The 24888-nt window shown below is 44.2% G+C and overlaps 1 long non-coding RNA gene across 2 annotated transcripts; it reads right to left on the bottom strand.

Moving 5' to 3' along the window:
- Positions 1 to 18454: 18454 nt before the first annotated feature.
- On the bottom strand, positions 18455 to 22655 carry LOC123361799. 2 transcript variants are annotated; one of them, XR_006576233.1, is made up of 3 exons: positions 22623 to 22655; positions 21502 to 21650; positions 18455 to 18638 (listed from the first exon to the last, which is right to left on the bottom strand). It is a non-coding gene; the product is annotated as an uncharacterized LOC123361799 (long non-coding RNA). The 2 variants fall into 2 exon arrangements; XR_006576232.1 differs by lacking the exon at positions 22623 to 22655 and adding an exon at positions 22399 to 22616.
- Between the last annotated feature and the right edge of the window lie 2233 nt (positions 22656 to 24888).

Genomic DNA, 24888 nt, shown 5'->3' with positions numbered 1-24888 from the left:
ACTATTGGGCAAACGTTATCAACTCTGGGTGCTTAAACTTAGGCACCTAAAAATTTGGCCTGATTATTAGAGGTACAGAGCATTGACAGATTTCTTTGTCTTTGATGAGAGCTGTGGGTGAGTAGCATCTCTGAAAAATTAAATCAGGCTATTTGGCTAACTTTAGGTGCTCAGGGTGAGAATTTTTGGCCCTAGTTTTCAAGTATGCATTAATTTGATGCTGAAAGAGGTAATATAAGAGCTAATATAACTTCTCTCTAAGGCCTTGTCTACACTACAAGACTATTTCGAATCTACTTAAGTCGAATTTGTGGATTCGACCTTATGAAGTCGAATTTGTGTATCCACAGTAAATACACTAATTCGAATTTCTGAGTCCACAGTAACGGGGCTGGCGTCGACTTTGGAAGCGGTGCACTGTGGGAAGCTATCCCACAGTTCCCGCAGTCCCCGCTGCCCATTGGAATGCTGGGTAGAGCTCCCAATGCCTCCTGGGGGAAAAATGTGTCGAGGGTGCTTTTGGGTAACTGTTGTCATTGAACCGTCAATCACGCCCTCCCTCCCTGAAAGCTCCGGCGGGAAATCTGTTCGCGCCCTTCTCTGGTCGGTTACAGCTCGGACGCCACAGCACTGCGAGCATGGAGCCCGCTGCGATCATCGCTGCACTTATGGCCGTTGTCAACTCCTCGCACCTTATCGTCCACCTCTTCCACAGTCAGCTGCTGAGAAATCGGGCGAGGAGGCTCCGGCAGCGCAGTGAGGACAGGAATTCACAGAGTGGCGCAGACCTCTCACAAAGCAGGGTACGCCGCGCCGTGGAGATCATGGTGGCAATGGGTCAAGTTCATGGTGTGGAACGGCGATTCTGGGCCCGGGAAACAAGCACGGACTGGTGGGACCGCATAGTGCTGCAGGTCTGGGATGAATCACAGTGGCTGCGAAACTTCAGGATGCGTAAGGGCACTTTCCTTGAACTCTGTGACTTGCTGTCCCCTGCCCTGAAGCGCCAGGACACCCGGATGCGAGCAGCCCTGAGTGTGCAGAAGTGAGTGGCCATAGCCCTCTGGAAACTTGCAACGCCAGACAGCTACCGGTCAGTAGCGAACCACTTTGGCGTGGGCAAATCTACCGTGGGGGTTGCTGTGATTGAAGTAGCCCACGCAATCGTTGAGCAACTTCTCTCAAAGGTAGTGACTCTCGGAAACGTCCAGGACATTATAGATGGCTTCGCCGCGATGGGATTCCCAAACTGCGGTGGGGCTATAGATGGGACTCACATCCCTATCCTGGCACCAGCCCACCAGGCCAGGGAGTACATTAACTGAAAGGGCTACTTTTCAATGGTGCTGCAAGCACTGGTAGACCATAGGGGACGTTTTACCAACATCTTCGTTGGGTGGGCGGGCAAGGTTCATGACGCGCATGTGTTCAGGAACTCTGGTCTGTTTAAACGCCTCCAGGCAGGTACTTTCTTCCCGGACCACAAAATAACGGTTGGGGATGTGCAGATGCCTACAGTGATCCTCGGGGACCCAGCCTACCCGCTAATGCCCTGGCTCATGAAGCCCTATACAGGCGCCTCGGACAGAGAGAAGGAACTCTTCAACTACCGGCTGAGCAAGTGCAGAATGGTGGTGGAGTGTGCTTTCGGACGTCTCAAGGGGAGATGGCGGAGCTTACTGACTCACTCGGACATCAGCGAAAAGAATATCCCCGTAGTTATTGCTGCTTGCTGTGTGCTACACAATCTCTGTGAGAGCAAGGGCAAGACCTTTTTGTCCAGATGGGAGGTTGAGGCAAATCGCCTGGCTGCAGTTTATGCTCAGCCAGACACCCGTGCCGAGAGAATATCCCAGCGGGAAGCGCTGTGTATCCGGGAGGCTTTGAAAGCAAGTTTCCTCGGAGAGCAGGGTAACCTATGACTCTCCACTTGCTTTCAAGAGAAACTGACCCTGGGCCTGTGTCTGTATGTGTCGATTTCGATCTGCGGTTACATACCCCGTTCTCCAAGTTTCCCCCACTTCCAAAGCACGTTTTAAAGCAAATTAATTGTTACACTCATTATTAATAAATCTTTGTTTTACTTTGCATTTCTGTTCAGGTGTTGAAACATGGACACATACTGTGCTGGGCACGGTGTGCACTGATGTACAGACCGCTTGTTCCATAGAGGAATGACATCCTCCTGCTCCTACATAGGTCTCTGGGGTGGGGGACGGTTGCAAGTGGTTGTGCATGAAGGGGAGGGATTGCAGGAAGGGGTGGGTTTGCAGGAAGGGGCGAGTGGTGCCTTCTTTGGATAGGGGTTTGGATGACGGCATTGGGCTGCGGGTTTGGGCGTAGGAAGGGGTGAGGGGTGTGGGGGAAGGGTGAGTATCTGTCCGTGGATGAGGGCTCTTGTTGGGGCTCAGGGTAGCGGAGAGGCTCGTTGCTACGGTGGAAGTGCATGGTAAGGGCAGCGTGCCTTAACATTAAGGGGGTGGCAGGCGCTAGGACCCTGGACAAGCATACACATCACAGAATGACCCGGGGCAGCATACACCACACAGAGTGACCCTGGTGCCTACTGACTGCAGTGTGTGTGTGCCCTGCAGTTGATCATGCCCCCCAGTCTGTACCCTGGTAATGTAGGCTATACCGTGCAATTATAAATCCCCTCCCACCCCCCATACACAAAAAAATCCTCTGACACGAAAGACGTGACCGAAACAGTGAATAACAGCAAACAGCTTTTAATAATCTAATACACAGTGGGGGGATGAAACTTGGATTTGGGACTGGGTGAGCCTGTAAGGGAAGCACTTCTACAAATTTATAGCGTCAGAGGTGTGTGGTACATTAGCGCTATGCAGTGGTGCAGTGACAGTTCTCACGGCCCCTACCGCCCCTCCGTCTTGTACTTTTGGGTGGGGGGGGCAGGACTTCTTGGCAGGGGAGGGCGGTTGCAGATACACTGCAGGGGGGCTCTGTCCTCCTGCCTGCGGTCCTGCAGAACATCAACAAGGCGCCGGAGCGTGTCCGTTTGCTCCCTCATTAGCCCAAGCAGCGTTTGAGTCGCCTGCTGGTCTTCCTGCCGCCACCTATCCTCCCGTTCGATGTGTGTGCGATGCTGTTGACATAGGGTCTCCCTCCACTGTCTCTGCTCTGCCGCCTTGGCTCTGGAGCAGGCCATCAGTTCCGCGAACATCTCGTCCCTAGTCTTTTTCTTTCGCCGCCTAATCTGCGCCAGCCTCTGCGAGGGGGATGCCGGGGCAGTCCGGGAAAGAGCCGAAGCTGTGTGATGGGAAAAGTAAGTGATTTCCTTGAACAGATACATGTTTGCGAACAGTGAACACAGTCTAGTCAGTTTCTCTGAACAAGACCATACAGGGCAACAAGTCTCACGAGATCTCAGGACAAGTTCGAGATTTCGGAATACGCTCTCATTGGCTGCGGCATTGCACAGGAGAGCGGACAAGTGGGGAGAGACAGCTGAATCCGTCTAGCAGACAGTCCTGGTAAGCCTTACAGTACATTCTGCTTATCAGTTAATGGATAGCTGTGCCCTCCCGCTAAAGGCAATCTGGAAATCATATACTCTGACCCTTTTCCAGCCACTCCCGCCAGTGCACGGGAAAGATCAATGTATGCTTTTCCTATGTGGCCTACAACACGTGGCTGTTAAGCGAGGGTCATTGTTATGCAAAGTAAAAGTCAACCATTCACAACAGTAACAATACACTAATTGCCCTAATTAGATGCAGCATTTCATGAACGAGATCACCCTGATGCAGGTCCCTCGGAGTCACAAAGAGCGGATGCTAAGGGAAGTCCTGCAGAGACCAGGACCATATGCGGCCATGCTTGTGGAGGCGATGATTCCCATCTACATAAGGATGTCCTGGCGCGGAAGAGTGTGCTTCCACGGAGCACCCAACAAGGCACCTCTCCCCAGGAACCTCCTGCGGAGGCTTTTCGAGGACCTAAATGAGACCTTTCTTGAATTGTCCCTGGAGGATTATTGTTCAATCCCTATATGTGTGGACCTACTTTTCATATAGTTTTTCACTGAAAATTTTATATATAGTATTTCTATTTTTTTATACCTGTTTTATACAAAATAAATGTTTACATGTTTATAGCACTTACCGCCTGATCCTTCCCCTGATTCAGAGTCCGGGTTAACGGCCGGGGAGGGTTGGTAGGGGATCTCTGTGAGGGTGATGAAGAGATCCTGGCTGTCAGGGAAAGCGGTATTGTGTTCGCTGTCGCCTGCGCCGTCCTCCACAGACCCTTCCTCATCTTCCACATCGGCGAACATCGAGGAGGAACTGTCCAGGTTCACTATGCCATCCACTGAGTCCACGGTCACTGGTGGGGCAGTGGTGGCAGACCCACCTAGAATGGCATGCAGTGCCTCGTAGAAGCGGCATGTCTGGGGCTGGGCTCCGGAGCGTCCGTTTGCCGCTCTGACTTTTTGGTAGCCTTGTCTCAGGTCCTTGATTTTCACGCGGCACTGCATTGCATCCCGGCTGTATCCTTTCTCTATCATTGCTTTGGAGACCTTCTCGAAGGTCTTTGCATTCCGCTTGTTGGAGCGCAGCTCCGACAGCACAGACTCCTCGCCCCACACACCGATCAGATCCAGGACTTCCCGGTCTGTCTATGCTGGGGACCTCTTTCTATTCTTGGATTGGCCGGACTCCTCTGCTGGAGAGCTCTGCATCGTTGCAGGTGCTGCGGAGCTCGCCCCGATGTCCAGCCAGGACGTCAGATTCAAAGTGCCCAGACAGGAAAAGGAATTCAAATTTTCCCAGGTCATTTCCTGTGTGGCTGGTCAGAGAATCCAAGCTCCGACTGCTGTCCAGAGCGTCAACAGAGTGGTGCACTGTGGGATAGCTCCCGGAGCTACTAAGTTCGATTTGCATCCACACCTAGCCTAATTCGAGCTAGCCATGTCGAATTTAGCGTTACTCCACCTGTCGGGGTGGAGTACCGAATTCGAACTAAAGAGCCCTCTAGTTCGAATTAAATGGCTTCCTGGTGTGGACGGTTGAGCGGTTAGTTCGAATTAACGCTGCTAAATTCGATTTAAAGTCCTAGTGTAGACCAGGCCTTAGAGAAGTATCCGGGTAGCATATAAGCAATGTGGTACCTGCAAACATGCGGGTAGTTTGCTTTTCATTCACTATATCTATATCACCTGTATGAATAATGTTCAGCAGAGTCTGAGGAAATGTATGTATAAGTTTAGAATGACTTTTTGCACGTATGTTACAGAGTCTATAGCAGACTATATTCTGCGTATTCACGAAGGCACTGAACCTGGTGCTGATCCTACAAATATGCACACACACATTTAAATTTACATATGCTAAGTTACTGGGGATATTCAGGCACATACATTTAAAAATGCTTATATGCATTTTTAGGACCAAGGCTTATGTTTGAAAAGCAAGCTGCAAAGGTTTTACAAACAAATTGCAAAACTCCCTAAGTAAGGAAATGGATTGCACACTGATGGATAGCTATGGCTGGATCTCCAAGCTATTGCTTTCTGTATATTCTTATCCACAGGAAATTTGCTGTAATACTGCTATAGAGGGAAAATGCTACTTCTTCTCTGCAGGAAGACGCCCTAGGCTATTCACTTCCTTACTCCTTCCCCAGAGTAGGTAGGCAGGGAATATGTGAACTTATGGCTCCATCACCGACTCTCTAAGACAACACAAGAAGTGGAATAGTAATTTCCTGTTATAGGCTAGCAATAAATTACTGCCCCTTGGGATTAGGGTGACCAGATGTCCCAATTTTATTGGGACAGTCCCGATTTTTGGGTCTTTTTCTTATATAGGATCCTATTATCCCCCCACCCCCAGTCCCGATTTTTCACATTTGCTGTCTGGTCACCCTACATGGGATCAAGATGGAAGAAGGGGAGACATTGTGACTCCAAGATGAGTCACAATGCCTTCAGAGGCTACTACCAGTCTGGTACGGCTTGTGCACCATCCCTAGTTTACAGCTGTGCCTAAATCAAAATCTAGCCCAATTTAGATAATTAAACTAAACTGGTCACTTTCATGCTGTTTCTAGTCCCTACCATTGTATGGTTCTTGTGCACCTGCACAATACAGATCTGTTTACGGTTCCATTTCTGGTGTGGAACATTTATTTAAATTTAAAACAATAGCCTCGTTTTCAATTATATAAAAACAAATAATCACAACATTTTTATTAACACTAGGCTTTGTAAACCCACCCCTCTGTTTAGTTTTACAACAGAAACATTGTGGCCATCAATTAATTGACATGTTCCTAGGACATTTTGTTCCCTTAGATGTGAGTAAAATTCCTGGGATGAAATCCTGGCCCCACAGAAGTCAATGGGCGTTTTGTCATTGACTTTAATGAAGCTACAACTTCACCCTCTAGTTTACGATAACAAAATTTCACCATATGCTATTACTATGAATAACAAGACTCTTGTGGGAACTGATAATTCAGTGGTAGAAAAATAATGCATTCTGTTGTTCTATTTTACTCCCAGAGACCTATATATTTCTGAATTGACTATTATTCAATCATTGTAAAAATGCAAAGTTGTTTCACCATCCATGACTGTGTTATGCTAATTATTTGGTTGCAGTTCTTCTGAGTTTACTGTGCAAAGTTCAGACATAGATTTAGAAAGTACTGGAATAACCTGTGGTGAATAATTCATTGATCCAGAACCAGAGAAATATGCTTTTTTTGCTAATTACAATTTCTGAATATTCCGTTCTTTTTGGATGACACTTCCAGATTCCTGAAACTTTCCCATCAAATCACTGTCCACAGGAATATGTCCCTAGCTTCAATTTTAAATTACTTTACAATACCACATTTGAAGTATAATAATTAGAATGTGTCAAATTTACTTCTTAGGTCTGTGCAAATTGTCAAATTCACTGTCACTCAGAATTCTGAAGAATATTTTTACTACTTCTGGGCAGGGCCGGCTCTACCATTTTTGCCACCTGAAGCAAAGAAAAAAAAAGCAGCCGCTCAGACTGCCAAGGCACAAAAAAAAAAAAGAAAAGAAAAAAGAAGCTGCCTGGACCGTGCCGCCCGAAGAATGGACGGAAAGCCACCCCGTAACATGTGCCGCCCCGGGCATGTGCTTCCTCTGCTGGTGCCTGGAGCTGGCCCTGCTTCTGGGAGAACTTTAGAAAGTCTAGTGGTCCAGTTAGCACAAGCCTTGACAAATTCAAATGCTTATCCCATCTTACCTAACTTCTTTGAACAGTACTCTTCCCCCATCCCTACTTCTAGTGTTACCAGTCCCAAGCATTCAAAGATCATGAGTTTAGACTGAAAAAAAAATGGCAGCAGAGAATGAAGAACTTACTTCTGCTGGCTGATAAATTTGGAAGTTCTTCTGGCCAGGGTGCCTCTCTGTTTGCAGAGAGGCTAGCACAACGGGGCCCTGATCCTGATTGGGGCCGCTAAGCTCTGCTGTACTAATACAAACATTCAATAATAATGGTAACTTCTAGCCTGTAGGTCAGCAAATACAAGAGAGGAGCCCATTGGGTTACTCTTAATGCTCCCCAAAGAACTGGCAATGAGAATGGACCACCTGAGAAGGGGGAAGGAGACCTCTCTTTAACTCCTTCTACTCAGGGTCAGGAGACACCAGTCTCTAGGAAAAGGGGATGATCCCTACCAAAAGGGGTCCTGGAACAATTTGTACAGTAGGGGTGCAGAGAGACATTGAACCAAACTGTAAACCCTGTACATAATGGAATCCACTTCAAGCCAAGGGGTGCGGCAGCACCTCCCGCACCTCTAGTTTAGGCACCTATGCCTACTAACATGCTTTTTAAAAAGAACCCAGACAACTGTTCTTTATCTTCACCTGCTGTGGTTGAACAAGGGAGTTATCTAGTCTTGCAACCTCTTTGACTGGCTGTGAAAGGCAGAAAATAGAGAGCTGTGGCACGCTGGACCGGGAACTTCATTTTCATCAACTCTTCACAACTCTCAGGAACGCAGAAGGGTGTTTTACCCTCGTGCAGGAGGCCAGTTTATTTCCTGAGGAAGTCATGAGACCTGTATCCACAGCCTTCAGCAACCTGCCTGGCTCAGCAGCTCCTGGATACAATGTATTGCATAAGGCCTTAAGTGCTGTGGATGAAAACATCAAAGAGAGGGAAAAATAACTGTAATCAGTAGATTGCTCATTAGGTCTCTTCCTTACTGCGGAACCTAGTGTAACTGTGTTACACTGTCCCTTGTGCTTATAAGCAGTACAAAAACAGAATGGAGACTTTTACCTACACATTTAATTAACTCAATATTCCTTCTCTTCTGGCCAAAATGATGCCAACTTGCAAAGTAAATAGTGCTTTGTGTTTTATTTTTTGCACTGACAGCATAGCTACATGAAAAATATTATGACTTGCCTCTGACACATGCGACTGAAAGAATTATTCTGAAGTGCTCCTGAGCCTGTCTTTGTCACAGTCTTCTATTTCAGTCCTTGTCATGCACTCTGCCTATCATTCATTATGGTTGATGGGTCTAGGGCAGAAAGGCGTCTCTCTTCTTGTTCCCTAGTGGATTTCATCTTGGCTGGCTCACCTTCAATCACGCTAATAGCTCTCTTGGCACAAATTCAGAAAGACCCTGATAAGACATTTCACACATTCAGTTCTATTTTTTAATTTCTAGTTTTAAAAATGAACACACTGGAACAGGCCAAAATGAAGGTTTCCAGAAAACAATTTTGTTGTAATGAAAGCATTTAATTAAACTATTTTTTAAGTCTATAAACCCTTCCAGTGTCCTTGCTAACTTTTCTCCTATGTACTGGCATAGGAATTTGATTGTTCATTGATTAAGCAATGAAAATGTAGCTCCTGAATTTATTATATCTTGGTTTATGGCAAGTTTTACACTGAGCTAAGGATATGTTAGAACAAAGATATGTTGGATCACAATTACAATCTCTAATTGTTAAATTAAGGTCTAACTTCCCCTTAGCTGCTTTGCTTTTTCTCCCATGGCAGGGTTCAGCTGCAGATCTGACATCCTGACGTACCCCACAATTTAGGCAGAAGAAAAGTGAGCACTGTACATATTGTATTCTGTGTTGTAATTGAAATCAATGTACATGAAAATGTAGAAAATATCCCAAAATTTTTAAATAAATTGATTACAAATATTTGCACTGTAAGTGCTACAGCAGCGCAGCTGTGCCATGGTAGAATTTTAAGTGTAGACAAGCCCTAAGACATTTCAGTTAGAAACTGAATTTCTTTTGTTTTTTTTACAGTGCAAATATTTGAATGTAACCAGTTATTACAAAATATTTGTATTTTTAAATTCCCCCATTACAAGTACTATAGTGCAATCTCTTTTCTACAAATGTAGAATTATGTACAAAAATAAATTGTATTCTATTAACAGTGAGATTCATTGCTATTACTTTTTTAAATTGTTTGACAGCCCTAAATAGAAGAAAAGACAAATAAATGCAATGGGTTTTACAATCAAGCTTTTCAAAAATAGATTTAGACTAAAAAAAAAAAAGATTCCAGCATTTAAAAGTAAAAACAAACTAAAACTATGTCCTTTTAAAAATATGCTCATTCCTATAGAATAAGCATTGCACTAAATATCTCCCAGCCATTGTATTTTCTGCATTCGTCACTGGAACATTGTGTAATTAGTCATGTTCTGGACTATAACAAAGTTTCATTCAGTTTACCTGAGTTCCTTGATTCATTTACTTTTAGTGTATAGCTAAGGATGTGAGTCATCTGCCAGTTTAGCAGGTAAAAGATAATAAAATAGGTATGAGACTTTGTTATTCCTGCTTTTAGTGAGTTACAGTAAGGCGAATGTCATTCCCAGATATGTATTTTGCATTCTAACCTGATGTCTGACACTCATCTGGATACACTCATAAAATCTCTAGGAGAGAGAACAAGCAACTTTAATTCTTAAATTATTCATTTTCTTAATTAAAACCTGTCACTGCCTACAGTTTAGGATACATCATACCTTCCTCCCCCTCCTCAAAGTGCATGTCATATGTTGTCAAGTCCCATTCAAATAGAAGTGGGCTGGGAAAGACAGGGAGCAGCAGAATGTGCAGTAAACTGTGACACTGAAAAGGTTAAAAAATTAAACAGTCACTCTGTGAACCTCCGGTATGATGGGTTCTGGGTCCCAAGCAGGAAGAACGCACTCTTCCAACTCACTGCCAAGGTCCCTGCTCCTGCCCAGCTGCTCCTCTCAATGTGTGACTCTCCTCCTGAGCTTGTTCCAGGCCATTGGTCTGCACCTGAGCTCCATTCCTGCAAAGACTGTGCACATCCTTCCCACGGAGCTGTGCTCGCAATCCCCCTGCAAAACTGCTCAAATAAGCCCTCGCCCACCTCTGAGGCCACCACACTCAGTGCCTCCATTAGGGTGGGGCTGGGTCCCTCCTGTGTGTGCAGAAGGGCATCCCTACTACCTATGCACCAGCTCCTGCTGCCTTGCCCTGAGGGAGGGGAGGGAATGCACTGTGCATCCAGCCTGGCTCCTTCCGAGCAGTTCCTGAGGCAGCTGGCCATACCCTTGTCTGAAATCTCATGAGCGCTTCTCCTCCCTGGAAGTAAGGGGGGGTGCACCTCGACACAAGCTGGGTGTCCAGATATCAAGAGTGAAAAATCGGGACACCTGTTTTGGGGGCATAGTTCCGTATATAAGACAAAGCCCCTAATATCGGGAAGGTCCTGAAAATATCAGGACAGCTGGTGCTCCTAACACAAGCCGCAGTGTGCTCTCATATGCAGGGGAGGGGTGGGGGCCAAAGTAGCAGACTTGGCTCTGTCAGGGCCACCTGGGACCCAAGCCCGCCCCACCCCCAGCTGCAGTTGCAGCACCATGTGGCCCCAGTCCTCCTCCCTGTTGAGTAGTGGGAGAGGTGGGGGCTGTGGCAATAAACCCGGCTCCAGCAGGGCCATTCTCACTTGCTGTTGCAGCACCATGTGGCTCCCAAGCTCCTCCCCACCCCCCATGAGCAGGGAGGAGTCAGCATGGAATCCCTCCCTTAGGGGACTCCTGCTCCGATAACCGGCAGAGCCCCTGTGCTGGGGGGTGGGGCAGAGATACGATCCCTGCAGTGGGTCAGAGTACCCCCCCACATCAGGACAGACCCTCTGCCCCAGGGGAAAGGGGCCCCAAAATCCTTACCAGCCTCCCTCTGCATCCTGAGGACTGTCACTGCTGTAAGAGGCTCCACATGGTCCCTGCGCTGGGCTAAATCCTGGGAGCTGGGGAATGTTGGCCAATGAGCACCTCTTTCTCCCAGCTGGCCAAGGGGTGCCAGTGACTCCCATGGGGAGTAGTGACCTACTGTCCTTGGCAAGGGTCCCCCTTTCACTGCCAGACCCATCAATTTCCCTCACCCCTTGATGCATGATGATGTGGTGGCATTTTTACACACAGTGCCACCTGGTGGCATAACAGTACAGTACAGTTAACATTCCATTACAGGGAAATTTGACCCAGGGGATGTCTATACTACCCGCCCGATTGGTGGGTAGTAATCGATGTATCGGGGATCGATTTATCGCATCTCATCTAGACATGATAAGTCAATTCGCAGATCGATGCCCGTACTCCACCTCAGCAGGAGGAGTAAGTAGCGTCGATGGGGGAGCCCCGGCAGTCGACTCGCCGCCGTTAGGACGGCCAGGTAAGTCAAACTAAGATACTTCGACTTCAGCGTAGCTGAAGGTGCATATCTTAGATTGATTCCCCTCCCCCAGTGTAGACCAGCCCCCAGTCTCCTGCTCCCCAGGTGGGTGCCCTAATCACTGGGCTACAAAATCATTGTCATTTCCGTGCTCTCTGGCCCAATCACTCTTTATACACAGTGGAAGAGTTTCAACAGGAGAGACTGAGAAAGTCACACATCAGACGATCCCATAGCTCAGTGTTGAGAGCACTCTGGTGGGAAAATATAGTTCCAATACTTTTCTTGAAGCCAGAGTTTGAGTTTCCATTTTACATATGCTATCTAAGTGTTTTGAAAAACTTCATATCTTTGAAATAATGAGGTTACAACATGCCACTGAAATTGAGGCCAAACTCCCCCTTGATGTCAATCTAGCCCATGATTTGGTCTGCACTTTAAATCTGAATGTTACTATTTTTTCCACAATAACAAATTGTAGTCATGCAAAAACTGAAGTGAAGGATGGAGGGAAAGCACTGGAACGGGACTTGGCAGAACAGAGCGCCCTTCCTGGCTCTGCCACAGACTTCCTTTGTTAGCTTGGGCAAGTCAATCTCTGTGAGTCTCTTGCCCTTGTGTGAAACAGGGATAATACTACTTCCCTACCTCCCAGGGGTTCCGGGAGGATGAATGTTGTGTGGGTACATGGCTGTTATGGTGAGGGAGCCTGTATAAATACTGTGACAGGTATAACAAATATACATAGTTTCCAGAGCACAATTTAAAATTAAATCTTGATTGAAGAAGATACATTTAGGAAAACATTAATATCGAAAGATGATTTCGCAGATGGCTGCAATTGTTTCTTTAATGCCAATCACTGTTCATTCTTTATTATCTTTTCTTACAGCTATTTCATTCTGAACGGGGTTTCCATTCTGTATGCTGAGGCTTTTGAGTGTCTGATTGAAGTGTTACCTTTTCGTGCTTCACATTTTTTACTGGATATACAAGATAAGGATTCGTCTGGGATCAAAATAGGGTATTTTTATGCTAGACTTGATGAAATCATTGTCGGCAACTGTCAAAACAAAAATGACTTGAAGACAGATCATCTTGTTATAGGAGACTTGCTTCAGTAATCTGGAACTTACAACCAATTTAGTTATGTCAGGGCACTAAGTCCCATTTACAGTTAAGACATGATGTAATAAATATAAATTAAATTTGTTTTAGTTGATTTAATGATCACACCATTCTAATTAATTTTGGAAACAAATGGTTTAGAGAACACGTTAACTATGATAAGTACATTTTTTTTGCAGATTTATCATTGATGAAAATATTAATTGGAAAATAATGACACAACTAAGGACCAAAGGAGTGAGATAATGGTGCTGGTAATCTAAGGGCTGAAAGGCAGATTCAAAGTCACAGGAGAAAATGAGTATGATGGGCTCGTACTAGTTCTCAATGGACAAGTGATGACTGACACCATAGGCAGGTTTAGCTCAGGACTTGTCTAACGCATGGGTGTTGTAGGTCACAGGGAGCCCATTGACTTCAATGGGCTTTGGTTCAGACCTATGCAGAGCTAGCTAGGGAGGAAGCTTGTAGATTGCCTGTTCACAGGATGCTTGATTCCAGCCAAATATCCGTAACAAGCACTAAACAATGAGAATCCAGTGGCCCATCCCAATGCTGGTGGATTTGGAGCTGGTGCAGTGTTCCCTACAAAGTTTGTAGGGGATTAAGCAGGTCGTGTGGGTGGTTGCTCTGCCTGTACCTTCCCAAGCATGGCTACTGGTTAGATTTCACCCACATGTAACATGTATATATGGGATTCTCTTGCCTAATTTTTTTGTGGGGGGATGTAGAATGAAATATACCTTTAGGCTCACTAGATTCACAAAGGCCCAAAATACAGATTTAATGATGCAGAAGTATACAGACTCTTTACCCTAATTATCTGGACTGTAGTATACATACTAATGTCACCAGGGCTTTCTCATCAACCTTTTCCTCTCTGAAACACAGTGCCATTTTTACTGTGGTTCCCAAATGCACAAGTTCTCCAAAACATCTCCATAAATGCAAGGTTGCTGTTCTGAGTATCTGAATAGGACACGTCTGAATTTCTTGCTTATGTTTATATGAGTAAAGCTCCCTCTCCTTTGAGTCCAGCCAGTACAGAAAACAGTCTGGTCTTTGATTAATGCAGCAAAACTTGTGTTCCGTCTGTATGAATAATGAAAAGTGTTGTCTGAGTCTGTATTCACCCAGACCTATCAGTCATGATCAGGAAAATTTCTATATCCTGTCATAGGCACTCATCAGGAAGAATTTCATCCAGAGTTGCTCAGGCAGAGGCCACATGCTGCTGATGTCTCTACACCATGACTTTCAATATGTTCCCGTTCCCCAAATGCATTAATGGTAGACTGACCATTATGACTTACATAACCTTATATTATCTTTACAGTCACAGCAAAGCCTTAAAAGAGTGGCCATAAACTGTGCTGCTGCAAGACAAAAAGTGTACTTTCAAGCAAGGACATAGCTGTTCGCTACTCTGACTCTAAAGACAGGCCAGGGCTTGAAATATGCTATTCTGGGCCTTTTCCATTAAGTCGTCCTCCACTTAGTACCATAATGTAATTAACATTGTGGGTCTCATGGCTCTTTTTAAAGGAATTAGACACCATGACTCACTTGGGCATTATCTGAACAAACTCTGCCACTGCAGAATGACTCAATCACTAAGATTGCTGTCTGGCAACATTCCGAGATATCAAGAACTAAGAGCTAGCTCTCAATCTGATTTAGGGTCGCCTTTAATATATTTCAAACACTGCAGAATCCTATTCTGAAAAAAAGTTATGAGTTATTTTAGGTACACACTGAACCCTGAGCTGTCGTTCAGCATTACCGATCCTTTTAAAGCAATTGCATTTAATTTTGAAACCTACCGCAAAAGGCCAGAGGAAGAAAGAGAGCATTCAAAGCAGGGCAAAGTGCATGCAACCAATGGGACATGGAGTTTGAGAGAGGATTGTGAATTATGTGCAACCCCGATTGATTTCTCCCTTCTTCTTCTCTCTGCCTTCTCCCAGGGGATGGTAATGTTCAATCTAGACCACTGATACTCAGACCTCAGTGGTTCAGGAGCCAAATTAGAGATCAACATTACCCAAAATAGCCACAGTAGTGTGAATTCATTGTTTCATTTAGTATAGTACTCTGTATTCATATTTAAAAAGTATGAGGGGAAATATTTAGTATATTATTCTCACAGCAAAATGACTGCCCAAATATTATTATTTTATCAGCTACAATTGGTTACTAACATAGTAAAAACATCCTGATTGGTTAATAATTAAATCACACCGTGTTTAATATCATGTGCTGCAAAGAGCTGCAGGAGGCACATTAAAGAACCACTTGCAGCTCACGAACCTCAGTCTGAGCATCACTGCTGGAGGGACCTTTGCTGGAGGGCAAGTGATGAAGATGTCTTGCAAGGTGCAGAAAATTGAGAAGGCAGGGAGTGCTTACACATGATTTTCGCTGTTTTGATAAATTGTCAGGCAACATGGTGGGCACTGGAGTTTGGAATGGTAAGTTTCATAGTGGCATGCCTGTTTCATAGATTCAAAAGCCAGAAGTGACTATCTAGTCAGGCTTACTGTGTAACACAGGCCACACAGCTTCCTCAAAATAATACCTAGACCATATCTTTTAGCAAAACATCCAATCTTCATTTAAAAATTGTCCATCGTGGAGAACTGCAGGAACACTAAAGGATTTTCCATAGGGCTGACTCCCACTGAAAGGAAAAAGTCTCTGTTCCTATAGGTTGTGTACCGAAACAATAACTTATATTCACCATTTGGCCTATGGAGCTGTCAGTTTAGAAACACTCATCCTTCATCTTGACCCCTTTGGTGCTAGCCCATCCCAGTGACAGCTAAAGCCTACAAGACTGGTAGAGATGAGGCAAGAAGGGGGAAGGCAAAGACTTCTCTCAAAACACCCAGAAATCTCTTTTTGCGCACTTTCATCTCCCTCTCTGCTTCACTGGCATTTTTGGGTGTTCTGCACTTCTGAAAAATCAGGCATCTTGGATTTAGATGCCTAAATATGGATTTAGGAGCCTAACTTTAGGACCTGGGTTTGAAAATTCTGGCTAAGAGTTGTGTGTGTTTTTCCTTCTTTGAATTATTGCTCTGATTGAGTCTATTTCTGCACTGACTACCAGAGAAAAAGCTGATATTTTCCCCTGGAAAAAGGGGCGGGAATCATTAATAATTGAATTAGCACAGTGAATCATTATCTAAAGGGTTACTATCAGGTCTACAATGTCTCATTGAGATAATTGCAAAGCAAACTCATCCCTTTATATATCTGTTCCAGCCTGACAGAGACGACCCCACCTTCATCTAAGATAAAGCCCAAAACAGAACCAGTTCTTAAGATTAAAGAAATGAAATTTCAATTTGTTTCTAACTCACATTGTGGGACAAAAGGAAATTAAAAAGAGCTGGATTGATTTATTGCTTTTAAAAATATATGATAATAACCATAGGAGTCTTTAGTGGCCAAATTAGTTTTCAAAATTTCAATCTCAAAATTGTATCAAGGGGGCTGTTATACACACGTGATGACACTTTGTTGAGAAGCTACTTTTTGAGGCTTTGGATGAACAGTATCTGAATGTGATCCCAACCTCACACAGTCCTGATTCACTGGCATACGCCTCACCGAAGTCACACTTAAAGACGTACTTAACTGCTACACTGAAAATGGAGGGAGGGATTGAAGTAGAGCCGGATTTAGGGGCAGGCAACTCAGGCGATCACCTGGGATGCCCAGCTTGCAGATTTAGCACGCAAATTTATCATCTTATCTAACAGGGGCAAATCATGCATGCAAATCATGCATCAAAATAATGAAATGGGCTACAAATGCAATAAAAAAATAAAGTATTCAAATTTAACAAATGGGGGCGGGGGGGCACCAAAGCTGCTCCTTGCCTGGGGTGCCATTTGGTCTAGGGCCAGCCTTGGAGGTCAACAAGGTACTTTAACATGTGCGTAACTCGCGGCATGTGAGTATTCTCCTTGATTTAGGGGACAATACTCATATGCTTAAATGTCAGGCGAACTGCTTCGCTGAATCAAAATGCCAAAATGATATGTGAGGCTAATAGTCCTATTTGGAGTAAGTGGGGAGAAAACAGAAAATAATCGTTATAAAACTTTGCTTTTATATAGGGCCTGAGCCAAAGCCTGCTAAAGTCAATCTGTGAAATCCTGGCCTCAATGGGAGTTTTGCTATTAACTTCAGTAGGGCCAGGATTTCATCCATCAGGCCCATAGTGTAAAAGTGTTTTATAAAAATGGGTGATTATTATCATTGTTTTATAAATAGTGAAACCAAAGCAGAGAGGTTAAAGGCATACATAATTGAATCTCAGTGGCTCAGTCTCACACTATCCCTTTTCCCTAAAAAGTTAATCAGATATGAGAAGTGTTGGGTATAGAAGATTACACATGTAAGGCAAGACATATATATAGAATATTTAGAAACGTGGTTTCCTTCCATTGAGTTTACAGCAAGAACAAGTTACCTAACAAGTAGCCTCTCGGACTTCTTTTTTCCCTTTAAGAATATGTAAAATACTTGGGATTACCATGGATAATCATAGAAACTATCAAGTCATCATGTGATTTCATTTCTTTCAATGAATTGGTTATTTGAATGTATAGCAAGATTGCATAGAACAACGTTTAGTTGATTAGAAATATATTTGTATCTTTGCAACTTCTTTGTGAAAGAGCTATATTTATTTTTGCATTTGATTCCCATTTTTAAATGTAGTAGCCTGGAATAATAAAGAGAATACAAAGTAGTTTACAGGAATATTGAATTTTTAAGGGTAAATATTTTCTGATGGGATACATATTTCTGGAGTTAATATAATGAGGGGTAGGTAGGGACAGGCTATAATGCAGTTGTGCAGGTGACTCAGACTCCTCCACATCCCTATGTGGCTCTGTTTGGGTTGCTTGCATTGGGGCTCAGTTATGAGGGTGGGAGGTCCAGGAGAGGCTATGTTGCTAATACTGTCCCTTAGCAAGCGAGAGGGTGGGGTGGAGGTAAGGAGTGGATGGAGCAATGGTTTCATTCTGCCCATATGCTTGTCTGCAGCAATGGCCAGGCAAGAGGGGTGCAGCAAGCTGCACTCTGAAAACCAATGAAGTATCTTACTTTCCTCCCAGAACAGGATAGCATGAGCAGAGCGGCCACTCTGAGGCCTGGTCTACACCTAAAACTTAGCTTGACCTTCATTCAGGTCATTCAGGGCTGTGAAAAATTTCACACCTTATGTTATATAGTGAGGTTGACATAACCCACTGTAGATGCTGCTAGGAAGAACTCATCCATGGACCTGGCTACCACCTCTCAGAGAGGTGGATTACTTACACAGGTGGAACTTCAATGTAGGAAGCATCTATACCACAGCAGCACAGCGCTGTAGCACATACATGTGCTTTGACATAGTTTCTTCCCTGGGCTGCTCCTGCTACAGCACAGCTACACACCACTCCCCTGTGAGGGCTGATCCTAGTGGATCAGTCTATCCTAACATTAATTCTTTGTTGTCTGGAATGTAATACAAATCCAAGGAAAATATGATGTATTTTAAAGTAATTAAAAAAACCTTGACTTAATTACCAAGCATTAGAAAATATCCACATTAGTTATCAGGGTCAATTCATTAAAAAAAAAAAGAAAACAAACAAACACCCCCCACAACCCTTCTTTCAAGAAGCAGAAATTCCCACATGTATTCTCTAGCTTTGCGCCTTCTGAAACATTACAGATCCATAATTTCCATTCTGTGTTTCTCTTCACTGCTGAAGAAATTATTCCGGTGCCTCTGCAACAGCAAATGAAAGAAGAATTGAGCTTTTCTTATCTGAACAATGGACGTTCAGTCCACCAGAGATACCATTCCTGCTTTATTGAATTACTTAATGACATTGACAAAAAGCTCTAAATGTGAATCTTGATCTGAAGGAGCCCTGATCCCAATTTGTACAATAGTTTCTACTAGATGGCTAATCTCTTTTCTCTTTGCTAAAGAGTAAAGAAAACAGAAAAGCTGCTTCTCTGTGCAAACTAGAATGTGCACAACAAAAACCAAAATCAATAAAAACAGCAGAAAATCCACTGCTTTCATCTAGCTATTTATCCCAGTTAGTGAAGGCATTTTTATAACTAGGTTAGCTAGCTTCCAGAACAAGCATTATTTTGTACCCGATTCTTTCTGTGAGGAAGGTTTTTTTTCATTGTAGAAACCACAGTCTTGTTTTATTTTTGTTCTTACCTTACTAGAACAAAGATTTAACAAATTTACAAAGGAATAACTTGATGTGGCGTATTTTAGTTTCTACAAAATGAGCAAGCATGCTTCTGTTGAAACAGGTATTTTATAGATCTTGGTGAGACAGGAAATATGTCTGTGTCTATGGGTATGTCTGTATAAATTTTACAGCAGGACATTCACACATGGGAGTTTGTGCATAGGAGAGGTTTTGCAGTATAACCTAAGGTGTGAATTTAAACCAAAGGTAGTTAAATGAGTGTAATACACCCCTCTTCTCCCCTCATGTGGACACTCCTATTCCAGTATGACTGTCCTTTTTTGGTGTAGCTTACATTGTGTGGAAAGGAGTTTAAGCTATACTGAAAAATGCCGTTATTGTACTGGAATAAGAATGTCTATGCAGAGAGCTATACAGGTATTTCTGGTACCATGTAACTGGTAACATTTCCCCATGTAAACAAGCCCTGAGAAACAATTTGATGACCACTACTGAACTGAGACAACCTTCTGAGTTATGTATTTACTGGGAGACAAATCTTGAAGTAGAATCCGGAAAAAAACTAGTCACAATGCCTGTCTAAATGTCAGTCTCTGGATGAAGAACTTCTCGCTGAAACTGAAACTAACCAAGACTGAGATTATTATGCTGGTATGAAGAGGGAAGAACTACAGAGAACTTGCTCCTCTATAACACTCCCTACTATTAAGATGATTTACTCTGTTAGATTGGTTAAGTGCCTTGGAGTTCTTTTAGACCAGGATGGGCAAACTGTGGCCTGGGGCTGCATCTGGCCCTTCAGACATTTTAATCCAGCCCTTGAGCTCCCGCCGGGGAGTGGGGTCTGGGGCTTGCCCTGCTTCGGCACTCCAGCCAGGGAGCAGTGTCAAGGGTTTTCCCCACTCTGCATGGTTCCCACAAGCAGCAGCATGTCCCTTCTCCAGCTCCTACGCGTAGGGGCAGCCAGGGGGCTCCGCACGCTGCCCCTGCAGCTCCCATTGGCCAGGAACTTTTAGTAATCACGATTTTGTCATCTTGTGCCATTGCTAATTTAATTTAAAAGTCAGCGTGTATTTTCCTTTTTCTTTTTAACCTTGAGATAGTGGTTCAGCATCACAAGTTGGCTAAGAACGATACAGTATGTGCTTGTATCATATACGCAGATATGGATTTTTACTTGACTTTTCGTGATACAAATTACATTAGTGAATAGGCCTCATCATTTATTTTATCACATTTGTCATCCTGAGCTCGCATGAGCAATTTAAAGGATTAAGTTGGAGGAATAGAGAAACTGAGAAATCCAATTAGTGCTCTCAAAAATTTAGCTTTTTATATATGAGGATAAATTTGTGCCAAATGCACAATGAAGAAGTCTTCCAATTCCCTCTTTAGTTATTCATGGCATTTTCATTCGTGTGGCCTGTGACATAATTTTGGGGCAATATTTTTCAGACTGTCCCTTCTCCATTAATCTCTCCATATAGAGTCTAATTGCGCTTTGCTTACTCAGTCCTCACTAAAACAAAACTTCTGACGACATCAATCCAAATATAGGTTTGACCGACAGTGTGCAAGGTGAGAAAGCGCAGAAGGGAAGGTTAGGTGGGTGAGAGATGCTGTATACAAGAAAGCATTTCCTCCATGTCCACAAATGATGGTATTGTTTGCTATATATTGCAGTTTCAGAAAGAAAAATCCCTGTCATTGTAAAACCAAACATGGAATTTGCAAGGAGGCTATATTATGCTACTGTAGTTTGAACCATAGGTAACTTACTTTTGTTGTTTTTCCATTGAGAGAATGATCAATGGATTAACAACCAGGTCAGTTAATACAAACTTACCCACTAGACATGTGAGGTTTTTTGGTGCTGAATTGCAATTTGTAATGTATAAGACAACATCTGATGAAGTCAGTAGAAACAAGATATCATCAAAATACAAGGCAACAAACCTCATGTAAAAGGACTTTTTGTTTCTATTACATGCATAAAACAAAGCAATAATCACACTCTTGTAAGCATTTCTGGTCAGGAAGATACTGCTGTCCAACTGAATCCCACCAGTTATACAGTTTTATTTTCTGATTGATTAATACAGTAACTGGGGACAGTCACCCTGTTTTGCTGTCTGAAAGGTCCTGGCTGTGAATTTAGTTAAGAGCTAAGATTTTCTCCATCGTATTTATGATGTGCTCTGGATTATTGTGTTAGATCATGTGTTGGGGGGGAGGGATAGCTCAGTGGTTTGAGCATTGGCCTGCTAAACCCAGGGTTATGAGTTCAATCCTTGAGGGGGCCACTTAGGGATCTGGGGCAAAAATTGGTCCTGCTAGTGAAGGCAGGGGGCTGGACTCAATGACCTTTCAAGGTCCCTTCCAGTTCTAGGAGATTGGTATATCTCCAATTATTACTTTATCACTTAGAGTTGTCACAACACAATCAGATGGCCCAAAGTTCTCGTACTTTGTAGTGAGAAGGTGTGGCCTCCCTCAGATGCAGACGCAGAGGGAACACCGCGAGTCGCCTGGTGGGAGGAGCCAGGAGGGCCACGCCCGGGACGCTGGAAGCAGAGGGGTGGGACAGGAAAGGGAAATATAAAAGTCCGGCCCAGCCACTCAGTTGGGAGGAAGCTGCTGCTGCTGGAGTGAAGCACCAAGGAGAACTGCTGTTGCCCCAGGGACCAGCATGAGCTTCCAGGAGCCCTGATGCTCTTGATGTAGAGGAAATGCTACCGCTACCCTTGGCAGCGTGCCCTGGGGGGTTGAGGACAACCCCTGGATCCAGGTATGCCTGATGGGGAGAAAAGGAAGCAACCCAGGGGAACCAGGCAATAGTCTGGTGGAGAATGAGCCTGAAATCAGGTCAGTGTGTTGCGGGCGGATCCCTGCTGACCCAGTGGCAGACTGCTCCACCACCGTTAGGGCCCTGGATTGGGATGTGGTGGAGTTGGCAGGTCTGCCTTCCCCCTGCCACCCACTCCTGGGGTGGTAGTACTTCCTCTCCATAGGCTAGGAGGCCTGTAATCCTCCGCTCACCCCAACCCTGAGCCCCACAGACTGCAGGTGGCGCTCACCCCAAACCTGAGCCCCACAGACTGGACTGTGGCTGCAGCTCTGCCTGGTTGCAGGCCAGACACTTGACTGTTGGCTACCCCGCCCTGCTTAACGGCTAGGCGGACAGACCGCTACCGGTCTCCCTGGTTACAGGCCAGAGCCCAGACTGTGTGTGGCCTAACCTGCTTGAAGGACGGGCCCCTTGAGAACCACTAATTTCCCCCTTTTCCTTGCTTGAAAAAAGCTTTAGCAGACCTAAATTGTGAGGAGACATGACATCCCGCAGACACGGACGCAGAGGGACGGCCCCGCCAGCTTACAATTTGTATTGTACTGGATTCACTGCTCTGCCTGTGTAACTCCCCTCGAGTAAAAATGGAGTGATACTGTAGTGACTCAGATCTATTCTCTTTCTCTTCCTCTCATTCTTTTTCTACTCACAGTCTTTCTCCCACAGTCCCCTAGCAATAGCAGCTCACCTCCCCATCTGCACAGTAGCCAGAGAATTTACATGTGCTCGTAAAAAGCTTCCTTAGTGTGTCATTTCATTATGATGCACAACTGTGCTGTGAAGGTTATGTGCTTACGTCAGAGTTGCTGCTTTACCCGATGATCCCTTTGATTTGAGTGATACAAATTACATTAGAGAATGATACTCAATTTTCTTTGAATTTTAAATCATCAGCTGGACATAGAGATTTCTATATATATATTAAAGACCATGCCCTTCCTAAGATTTCACCTCTCAGTTATTTTCTCACTGTCAGAGAACAAGCTTCAAGAACATCCCATTCATCTTTTACTTAAAGCTGACAGAGTGCTGCATGCTGCTGTGCTTGTTTGGATTTACAGGGCTACATCGCGCCATTGATTTGTACGTAGAACTCCCCCTTGACTTCAGTGGGTTGCTCTGAGTAATAGTTGATGGCATCCATAGGGCTCTTACTAATGGACAAGAGCTGGCTCTTTCTTTTTCAGATTCAGCATTACCCAGTTAGACTCATTCAGGATTTTACTGTCTGTGATATCAAACAGTTTGGTGATTTGGTTTGGTATCCTTATTTGGTTAACACTTGAAGGGAAGAACCTGAGAAACCTGACATCACAATGTGCATTAGATTGTATAGCACTGGTTTCATTAATAACAGACTAATGAACTGGCATGTTATTTAATTATCCTTTTCCTGCGCCAGTTCAAGCATTGGCCACTGGAGATCAGCACCAGTACAGCACCCCGGTGACAGAAACCCACAATAGCCTATGGACAGCCTCACTCTGAGAGAAGATCATAAACAGATATGCCCTAAATCTGAGCAAGTAGGCTGACAATTCAGGGAGGAGAAGATTCACCCATTGTATGGAGAGCCACTTCAAGGTCCTTTGTATTATTTAAGCCTTGCATTGAAGCCCTGCAAGGAAAATGAGTCCGGAGTGTTGTCTCCATGCTGGCCCCACCCACATAAGTAAAAAAAAGACCTCAATGAAAACTGGCCAGGGGTGGGCCGAGACCAACCACTGAAGCCATATTTATGAGGATCTGGTCTCCCAACAACATTGGACCATCTCTCCAGATGTTAGGACCAAGACCCCAGGTTGGCGGTGGTGGATTCCACCTCCTTCCTTCCTCCCTCACATACACAAAACCCATGTTTTGGGAATAGGTTTCACCCTAACAAACTGAAGACAAGAGTGGTCACGCATCAGAAGAAACAAGAACTACAAGACCAACCCCCCCCTCTCATTTACAAAATATAGTTCTATATATTAAATGGTCAAAAGAGTAAGTAAATGCAAAAAGGATGGTGTGGAAAATTTGCATTAAAACTATCTGTCCTCGAGACAGAGGACTTCAATTTCCAGTGCTGTCAGCTGCACACTGGCAAAAGCACTACATTCTGAAGTCAGAGTAACTCCTAATCTCTTCTTGGTAGTTTAAACTTGCACTATGTTTTCCAGTTTCCTGACAGCCTGTTGCAAGAGGTGCCTGATAATTTTACAGGTCAGTTAATTCACAAGATGGCAATTAGTGTGGCAAGCTGCCACTTAGACTGACAGATCAAAACAAAAACACAAGGGGAAAGGGGTGCTATGACATTGTGTGGACAACAAAGAGAACAAAAGGATAATCTTTTAAATACACACTGGCTATAGAAAATTAATTTAACAATGTCATGTCTATCGTAAGGCCTAATGAAGGAACAATCAGTAGAGAAAAATGCATCATTCCATCCACTTGTTTTTGAAAGGTAGAACATACCTTGTGCATGTGGCTCAAGGGGGAAAATGACCTATTTGGGATAAAAGTAAGTCCCAACACTGTTAATGGAAGTCATAAGACATTTAGACTAACATGTTTGACTTGAACATCTATGTAAAAGCAATGGCAAAAAAAAATAAAATTAAAAGCCTCAAATGAAGAAAAAATGCCCATAGTACCAAATTATTTTGTCTCTCATGCTTTGGGAAATATACTTCAATTTGTATTCATAGAATCATAGAATCATAGAATTCAAGATCAGAAGGGACCAATATGATCATCTAGTCTGACCTCCTGCAAGATGCAGGCCACATAAGCCTATCCCCCCACTCCTTTAGCAAGCGACCCCTGCCCCATGCTTCGGAGAAAGGCGAAAAACCTCCAGGGCCACAGCCAATCTACCCTGGAGGAAAATTCCTTCCCGACCCCAAATATGGCGGTCAGCTGAACCCCGAGCATGCGGGCAAGACTCTCCAGCCATACCCTCT

This window comes from Mauremys mutica, chromosome 1 (genome assembly GCF_020497125.1).
Source record: "Mauremys mutica isolate MM-2020 ecotype Southern chromosome 1, ASM2049712v1, whole genome shotgun sequence".
Taxonomy (NCBI): Eukaryota; Metazoa; Chordata; order Testudines; family Geoemydidae; genus Mauremys; species Mauremys mutica.
This window is presented reverse-complemented; position numbering and strand designations above follow the sequence as displayed.